Source organism: Lactuca serriola, chromosome 6 (genome assembly GCF_051521515.1).
Source record: "Lactuca serriola cultivar US96UC23 chromosome 6, Lser_US96UC23_V15, whole genome shotgun sequence".
Taxonomy (NCBI): Eukaryota; Viridiplantae; Streptophyta; class Magnoliopsida; order Asterales; family Asteraceae; genus Lactuca; species Lactuca serriola.
This window is the reverse complement of record NC_136413.1, coordinates 51,516,156-51,526,459: the sequence shown is the minus strand read 5'-3', so window position 1 is coordinate 51,526,459 and position 10,304 is coordinate 51,516,156. Positions and strand designations below refer to the sequence as shown.

Here is a 10,304-nt window from a genome sequence, read left to right as displayed (position 1 = left end):
GCCAATGCATCAACCTTCAATAAATTCATTCAGGACACATAAATCAGAGACTTCAACATGGGTGGTGAGAAATTCACATTCATGGCAAGGGTGGGTGCTAAATTAAGCAAACTTGACAACTTCCTCGCATGCACAAACTTTCTTAATGCTTTCCCTCTCTAGTGGTCATTGGCCACACCCGTGAACTGTCATATCACAATCCCATCACCTTGATATCCCAAGACACTGACTGTTGACCACCCCTTTTTAAACTCTTCAAGTCATGGATTTTAAAGGCTGGGTTTGATAATATTGTTCATACAGCATGGGAAAACTTTAGGAGGTACATAATCTCAAATCATACTTGGTTGCCAAACTCAAGTATCTTAAAGTGGAGATAAAAAATGGAAGAAACTCTCAGATAAGGAAGAAACCAAGAAATGTTAAGAATTAGAGAAGATGTTGCACATCTTTAGAGGATAGCAGAGTCAAGACTGTTAACCAATCCTGAGCTTGCGATTTGTTGTCATGGCCTTAAAAGAATCCTACAATTAGAAAAAATAGTTGTATTGGATCTGAAACAAAAATCTTGTGTCAAATGGTGGTGGAAGGAGATGAAAATACTAACTTCTTTCATGTCTATATAAATGGAAAAAGCAGGTGGAACAAGATTAATAGGTTGACAGTGAATGGTAGATGGGTCACATCGATGGATGAAGTCAAAGCTGAAGCTCTCAGATTCTTCAAAAACAAATTCATAGAGTCTCACGCCTCAAGGACCAAGTTCACTAGCTCATTCCTTAAATCAATATCAATGATGGAGGCAATTAAATTAGAAGCGCCATTTAGCCTTGAAGAAGTAAAAGCTGTTGTATGGGCGTGTGGAGGTGAGAAGGCACCTGATCCATACAGATTCATGTTTAAATTCATTAAAACTTACTAGGATAATCTCAAGTTTGACGTGATGAACTATGTTTTGTACTTTGACAAGTTTGGTACCATTGCTAGGGGATGCAACTTATACCCAAGGTGAAAGATCCCTCCTCTCCACTTCTCTCCGACTTTCGTCCTATCAGCCTCATTGGATGTATATACAATATCATCTTGAAAAATCTTGCTATGCATCTCAAAACGGTCATAGGAAAGGTCATTGGTGATGTGCAATCTATGTATGTTGAAGGAAGGAACATTCTCGATGGTCTATTGATGGTCAATGGGTTATTATCGTGGCCTAAGAGAGTGAAGAAGAATATTATGCTATTCAAGGTGATTTTCGATAAAGAATTTGACTCGATAAACTGGGGGTATCTTGATTCAATCCTCGTACATATGGGATTCGACAATGAATGGCGTCTCTGGATTGGCGGATACTTACAATTGTCTTATGCTTCAGTTATTATCAATGGTTCCCTGACGTTGGAGTTTGAGATCTTAAAAGGTCTCCGTCAAGGTGACTCCCTCTCCCCGTTTCTCTTCATTATAGCAATGGAAGGACTCAATGTTGCTTTGATAGAGGTTAGGGACAAAGGAATCTTTACGAGTGTTCATCTACTTAATGACGGACCCATTCTCACTCATATGTTCTATGCCGATGAGTTAATGTTTGTAGGTGAGTGGTTGAGATCCAATATCATAAACTTGGCTCAGATCTTGAGGTGATTTCATGTTGAATCTAGACTAAAGGTAAACTTTCACAAATCGATAGTATTCTGAATTGGTGCATCAGTAAATTAGACCTCGAATTGGGCCAATATCCTCGGATATGAAGTGGGATCCTTTCCTTTCACATATCTATGGGTCCCTATTGGAGCGAATATGAATCTCATAAAAAATTGGAAACCCATTATTGACAAATTCTCCGCCAAATTATCTTATTGGAAGTCTAAAACTTTTTCATTCAGTGCTCGATTGACAATAATCACCTCGGTGCTAGGAAGTTTACACACTTATTTCTTTTCTCTATTCAAGGCACCCATGTCAGTCACATAGACACTGGTACGAATAGGAAGAAAATTTATATAGGTTGGAACCGATGGCAAGAAGAAGATTCACTTGGTATCCTGGGATAAAGTCATTGCCTCAAAATCAGCTGGTGGGTTGGGTGTAGGATTGATTAGAGCACTAAACATTGGTCTAATTGTTAAGTGGTTGTGATAGTTGAAGACAGAAGGTGACTCATTATAGGGTGGAGTCATAAAAATGCATTCATAATCTAAGTGATAAACCTCATAATTATATGGCTAATAGTAAGATCAGTGGGGTATGGAACAACATTGTGGCCAAAAAAGGATATACACAAACATGGTGTTGAGCTCAATGACATATTTAAACTACATGTTAAATCCGGTGTCAATACCCAATTCTGGTTAGATAAATGGATTGGTTCGACATAACTAAAAGAAAATATCCTTTTCTACATGCTCTTAATACTAGGAAAAAATGCACTGTGGTTGACAAATTTTATGAAGATTCTTTAGCAAGTCATTGGCGATCTTATCCTCACGAATACAATCTAACTTCAAAGCTCAACAACCACCAGAATGACTTGTCTTCAATAAAGCTGGTCAACGGTGCTGATACTTGGGTGTCCTCCTTATATAAAGATGGGTTATTCAAAGTAAGTGACTTTAGAAGGAAAATTGATTGCCATTTTGACGAAAATCAAAACATTCCCACAGTCAAATGGAGCAAGGAAGTACCAATCAAAGTCAATTGTTTCATATAACGTGCAATTAAAAACAAGATAGCTTTGATGGTGGGTCTTAGAGCTAGAGGTATTGAGATTCAAACTATCACTTGTCCGTTTGCATGTATCAATGAAGAAGAAGCTAATCATATTTTGGTAAAATGTCTGTTTGCCAAAGTGGCGAGAGATAAAATCTTCAAGTGGTGTGGCATGCAAAATCAATCCTTCAATAGCATTGATGAATTGCTTGGATTTGCTGCAAACTGGAGGAGAAGTCCAAAGATGAAAGACCGGTTTCACCCCATATGTTATGGTATTTTTTGGAATCTATGGAAATATCGCAATGATCAGATGTTCATTAAACCTTCTTATGGCGCAGAGCAAATCAAATCAACACTATTTATGTGAGTTAAATGTAAGGGCAAAGGCGGAACCTGTCAATGAGAAGAATGGTCATCATCTCTTTTTTGTATCTGATACTTTTTGTACTCTGTGCTTTGTTGCTACTTTTATCCCCTCGATAATTACTTACTAGTCGTGGGTGTTTATTAATAAAATTAATAATATTTGTCGTTTTAAAGAAAAGAGAAGTTTAAAAAGGTGGGTCCAAATCTAGATTCTATGTTTGTTTTTATTGGTCGTACAATATTCGATGATACGTATTTAATATTTCGATATTAAAGATTAAAAAATATAATAAAATATTAAAAGAATAATTATTTAGTTAAATAATAGTAAAGATTTGAAATTAAATACAATTAGGAAAAAATAGTTTATTTGAGATATTTAGCTTCGTTACTTGATAATACATTTATAACATAAGGACTGAGTTATTATAACATTATGGCCGAGTTAGTGTGCGAAATGCAAGAAAAAAAAAAAAAAAAAAAAAAAAAAAAAAAAAAAAAAAAACTTGTGAACTAATGATCAACATTTGAAAATTATGCGTCAACAGTCATATGGACTGTGGATGCATATATGTATATATACATATGTTATGAATCAACAGTCACATAGACTGCAGATGCAGATATGCATGAATGCATCAATAGTTATATGAACCGTGGAGTGCGGATCCAGATATGCATGCATGCATCAGTAGTGCATATATATATATATATATATATATATATATATATATATATATATATATATATATATATATATATATATATATATATATATATATAAACATTTAAAAAAAATTCGCCAAATCTTATTTTGAGCCTCAATATGGATTAAAAGTTGCATTTCGTTAATATTTATGGTTTTGATTTTGAAAAATGATATTTTGATTAGTAGTTCTAAAGTTCGCATAATTTTTTTAGTTCTCAAAAGATCTTGCATCTATAACATTAATCCAAAAAGAAAAATTAAATTACCTTCTATATTTTATGCTTACAAATATTCATACTACTGATTAAAATTATGACAAATGTTATCGTTCCACCATTCAATTTAATTTTATTTTATATATTCATAATATATCTTTAATCCTTAGTGAGATAGTTAAAAAGAATATGGAATAATAATAATCCTAGTAATTTTTAAAATTGGTAGAATATTTTAGGCATATAAATGGAGACAATTTAATTAAACAAAAATAGACTAAAAACTCATTCATTTTACATGAAAGTTGGCCGAAGATACCAAGAAAGACTGGCTGAAGTTAGTCAAGAGGATCTAAAATCAAATCTTTTTAAGGGGTTTTCTCTGGTGGGGATAATGTTCTTGGGCCCTTTTAGAGAGCATCTAGAATGACCTTTTCTATAATGTTCTTTAAAAGTCTGCGAGAAATCTGGGATCTTCTTTCTTTTTTGCCATCGAAAAATCCGAACTCCTGATATTTCTCATCTTTCATGTTGATGGTATCTCATCTCCTACACAACGCAAGAATTAAATCAGGGCCCACTCAATATAAATATAAGAAAAATTAAATATCTTCTTTACCTTTTCATTCTATAAATCCTCCTATCTATTTAAATGATGACATGTGTCATATTAATATTCTAAAATATCATAAAATCTCATTAAATAAACATTAAATGTTACACATGTCATAATTTCATTGGTTAGGAGGATATGTAGGAACAAAAAGTAGGAGAATATTTAATTTCTCTAAATATAAATATACAAACAAATATGTATGTACATAAGAAACTTATATTAGTTTCATTTAATTTAATTTTAAATAAATTATTCATGTAAAGTATTCGGTTGTGGATATTTCCCCCCAAACATGAGAATTTGCCCCAACCGTGAGCTACTTCCCCCAAGTCGTGGATTTCACAAGAGAAAAAGTCATGGCTCCAATAACGATCATCGAAAAATTCATCCAAAGAACATCCTTTTGTGCAACAAAAAGTGTGTACTAGTGAAAAAACAAGGAATACAACATTTCTTAACGGACACCTTGATGAGGGTTACCATGTATCAAGTATACACAGTTCAAAACACGAGGCTTGAGTTGCAAGCTATTTTAGATGTTAGAATGATCATTTATGGTGGTAACAAGGAGTGTATGGTAGCTAGATACTTTGATCTTGACTGTCTATTTGGACACGAGAAGGTCATTGACCGGCTATGTGTTGGTGATTAAGAATGCCTTAGGCTATATTTTTGAGTAAATAGATCTTAGGTTATAGGGAGTAGTCACCACTAACTCACTGAAAAAGTGTTGTCATATCTGCACCATGTCAGCTTCACCACTAACCCACCACCAACCCAGTAGACATTCGAAATGGTTACCACTCTACAATATTTCTTATTTATTTATTTATTTATTTTCAATATTATATTAAATAAAAAAACATAATTTATAACATAAATAATTTTTTTGAAAACATAAAAAAATTAAATCACATTTCATTAATTAAAAACATAGAAATTTAATACCTAAATTACTAAAATAAATATAAAACATACCAAATAAAACATTACACTACTTAAAAAACATAAAAAACTAAAGAGAAATACTACTCGTCGTCGTTGTCGTCACCGACCTCATCCGCTTCATTCCGTCCTCATCCGCCTCGTCGTCACCGCCCTCATCCTCTTCGTCTTCATTGTCATTTTGCCATTGGAATTGTCTTTCCTATATGTGCTTGGTCAAATCGTGACGTAGATTGTGATGTGTTTCATGGTTTTGTATTTCCAAAACCCTAGAGAAGTATGTGGGCTGCCAACTTGTCTTACTGCAAGTGGATTAAGTATATCATTCCCGATATATGAACAAATAACCCTACCTTCTACTTCTATTGTCATGTGATGTAAAATAACACAAAAAATCAACACCATCGTCAGTTTTGCCTTATCCCATGTTCGTGTCGGATGTTTGATTATGTGTCATTTTTGTTTTAGGACTCCAAACGCTTGTTCCACATCCTTCCTTGCAGAATCCTATGCAAACTTGAACAATTTTCGTTTTTCATTGACCGAAAATGAATATGACTTGACAATTGTAGCATACTCTGGATATATCTCATCACCTAGGTAATACTCATACTCATATTCATTTCCATTCACAATGTATGACATGTTTGATGCTTTTACCCTATAAAATATTGTTAAATAACGGAGACGCTTGGAGCACATTCATCAGGTCATTGTTTGACCCTGCCATATCAAAGAATACATGCCAAAACCACAGGTCTTGTGAAACAACCGCCTTTAATAAAACAGTCGAGACCCCATGATCACCTCGCATGAATTGACCACGCCACACATTGGGACAATTTGCCTACTCCTAATGTGTACAATCAATACTACCAAGCTTCCTTGTAAAACCATGTTTAGCTTGATGCGTGACATACAACTGTTCGATATCACTTTTAGTCGGATGTCGCAAGTATATGTTACGGTAAAGCTCTTTAATATACTCACAGAAAATATATGTACCGTCTCGACCCGTCATCTCATACATTTTCAAATACTCATCTGCTGCGTCTGCGACTATGCCATATCCCAATTGTCTAAGAGTGGAAATATATTTTTGTATTGTAGTAAAACCATGTTTACCTATAACATCCCATCGTAATTGGAAAAACTCATAATTACGTTCCAAATCTCTAGCTATACGTAAGAATAAACTTCTACTAATACGAAACATTTTTCAAATTTCGATAGATCATATAAACTATCAGGGGCAAAATAATTACGTATCAAAAGCTCATTTGCCGCCTCTCGATCCCGGTTGATCCATTTTCTACGCTTCTTCTTGTCGTGTGAACTTTTGCCTCTCTCACGAACCATGTCTTTTGCCGTAAACAATAGTGTGTACAATACCAACTCGTAATCAGAATCATCATCAAATGAAGAAGAAAGTGAACTGGAAAAATTATCCATTTTTTTAAAAGTGTGTGAATGTATTGAAAGTGTGTGTGTTTTGTTGTGAAAAAAGTGTGTAATATATATATATATATATATATATATATATATATATATATATATATATATATAGATATAGATAGATAAATAGATAGATAGATAGATAGATAGATAGAGAGAGAGAGAGTTAATGAAATAAGTGAATGATTTTTTTTTAAATTTTTTAACGGTCAAAATGATGTCCCCCCCTCAACCCCCCCCCCCCCCCCCCCCCACCCAAATGGTCAAAATCTAGTTAAACCAATCAATGCGTCCGACTTCATCCGTCTCCGCACTCACGCAATAACCAAAACACCGACTCTTGAGGCGGTGTTCACGTGTCTTGGGGGTTCCACCTCAACACTCACACTTGCTTTTCCTTCCCACTCCGATTAGCCTTACAATGGTGGCTAAAGTGGTGTTTTGATCGACTATTCAATAAATATGCATATTTATTAATGAATGGTTTTTTGATTTTTAATTTTTAAGGCTTCACTTTTTTGAATAAATAAATTAAAGTTTATCATCTTCATTAGACTTTGAAAACATGTTCGTATCAAGTTGAAATATTAAATAAGGTAAGAGAATGTTATCCTAATATGATCTCTTCAATTATTGTATTTTATTTTCATGTCAAGTTCGAATTAGATTAACACCTATTGTTTAGTCCTTGTAAATGTAGTGAGTAATGTTGGGTTGAAATATTTAATATGTCGAAGGAATAGGAGCTCGTGAGGTCATGATGAGGAGAGAGTAGAGTGAGTGGCCCCAATTTAACTAAAAACATAGAAATTTTGAATATAAATATTCATGTCATTTTATCGCTAATCAAATTATTAGAATATAATAATATGTTACTCTCAAAAACCAAAAGAACTCTATAATTTCAATTATTGATTTAGTTTTTCGCCCTCCTAAAACTAATTAAACTTAAAAATTAACACAAATAGATCATAAGTATAATAATTAGTATAAAAATATATGATAATTTATATCAAAAAAATGATAATTCATAACTAACCGTGTCTTGATGAATATTGTTGGAACTGAAGACATATCGCAGATCTTATTGACCACCGTGGCTCGAATTATCTGGGGATTGTGGCTCGTAATTATTTGAGCACTCAAGGTTCACCCCAAACAATCGCAATCGTCTTGTTTCTACCATTCCTGTTTGGTAATTAACCACATTTTCATACACATTCATATTCATATACAAATTTGATTTTTTTAATGTATAATGTCAGAAATTAATTACTTATGATATGTTTTTGTCATTTATTTGGATTATTGTATTGCTTCTTGGCCCCTATAAATTTGTAGCTAGAAATGATCCATTATAGCATCTACAATGGTGAGTTCAATAAAAGAGTTGAATGAGATGGTAAGTCTATATATCATTCAATGGATGAGACTACCTCAATAAGTTTGGAGTTCAATGGCTATCAAACTTTTTAATATGAAAAAAGAAATTTTTAATTCTTAAATATTTACTATAAATTATATTTTGTAACATTCTATTGAACTTTGTAGAGTTCAATGTATTGTAAGAAAAAAATGATAGAGTTGTATAGATTTGAGAAAGATAATGTGACAATCCATTGCACTCTATGAAGTTCAATGTATTGTGGATACCCTTAGGTGTTAAGTGACAAAAAAATTAAGGGTGTCAAGTCGGACAGTTTTTCTGTGTTTTTGTCTAACGCCGAAGGATACCACACAAATTCTTTTGTTTTTTTTAATCCGAACACGATACAACACAATAACATGTTTTTGTCCGTTAAAACGAACATGACTCGATAAAATCACCACAAACACAAAAATAACAAAACATAACCATTTTACAAAATGTCATACATAAGTTTTTGGAACAAAGAAAATATATATATATATATATATATATATATATATATATATATATATATATATATATATATATATATATAATTGAAATTCGAAAAACATAATCACCTGCATGAAGACAGTCGGGTTGGTATCGTAGTGGAATAGATATAGGCGGATGGTGTGAAGGATAATAAGACTGCGCATGATGGAACACCGCCATGTTGCTCGACCGATTAATCTGAGCACCGCCATTAACCGGCTGAGCCACTGTCGCCGCCATTCTATCAATAACTGGTGCGGCAGCTGCAGACAGTCGTTTCCATCCTATAAACATCCTTTGACAATCCAATCTATGTCGCTTGAACAAAACGAGGTCGCCGGCATCCAAGTGATTTTCCTTGACGTACCCGTTCCAACCTTTGGTCAACACGTAGCTTTGACTACTTTTCCAGTAAGAGTACTGGAACCGCCATAGCTTCCCAGACTCGTCCTCAAAACTCAGTACCAAACCTTTCCGTTGGTTGGTGGCGTCACCACCACCTCCGAACGGGAAGTATTTCTCGGCATGGTGTTTGGGAATGACAAGACGGTTGAGTTTTCCGACATCACTTGGAGTTAGGGTTTTTTGAAACATGTGTTCTTTAGCGATGGTGGTAGTGATATCGGTGTTAATGAAAACTTGTTCCAGTTCATGGCTATCGTTGTGAGGGTTGAAGTTTATGTCACCTAAGGCGGAAGACGGTAGTTGAGGGTGGTGGGTGTAAAATATGGGGTTATTTCGAATTTCCATGAGTGTTTCAGGTAGAGTGGAAGAGAAGAGATCGAGGGACATTTTGTAGCATGGGAAATGAACAGAAAAAGAGAAATTATGTTTATTAAAGTGGAAGAGTGTGTGTAGGTCCAAGCAGGTGTGTGAGAGGGTACGTGTCTCAACCATGACAAACTATCATAGTCATAACTAATTAGAGGTGCAACTAGAATCCAACTCAAACTTAATTTGTAGTTCGACTATAGAAAAGCACGTTTGAACTCATAAGTAATAAGAGCTCGACTTTAGTTCTCACACAACTTTTGGAACATTAAGTAACACAATAGTGCTAATATATAGGGTTGTAATCAAGTGCAAGTTTATTGAGTTGTCGAATTGAACATGGTATTTGATGATAATTTACACTTCTAGAAAGACAGGATATACTCACGGCGTAATCCGTGAAGTCTTGTCTAACTTACACTTCTAGAAAGACAGTAAATACGGACCGGCGTAATCCGTCGATATTTCATTGGTGATAGCTATTACTGATACAAAATAAGACGTTAGGTTTTAGGTTGTGGAAATATTTACCGATAGATGCGTTTGTCTGACGGCTTCTAAACCGGTTATTGAAAAATCATGCACAATTTTATTTTTGAACATTAAAAAAAGGTTTGG

General features: G+C 34.1%; 1 pseudogene across 1 annotated transcript; it reads right to left on the bottom strand.

The window, feature by feature from the left end:
* Positions 1–8,062: 8,062 nt before the first annotated feature.
* LOC145059754 (B3 domain-containing protein At2g36080 pseudogene) lies at positions 8,063–9,707 on the bottom strand (annotated as a pseudogene). The gene is made up of 2 exons (XR_013686792.1): positions 9,002–9,707; positions 8,063–8,200 (listed from the first exon to the last, which is right to left on the bottom strand). The product of XR_013686792.1 is annotated as a B3 domain-containing protein At2g36080 pseudogene (transcript).
* Between the last annotated feature and the right edge of the window lie 597 nt (positions 9,708–10,304).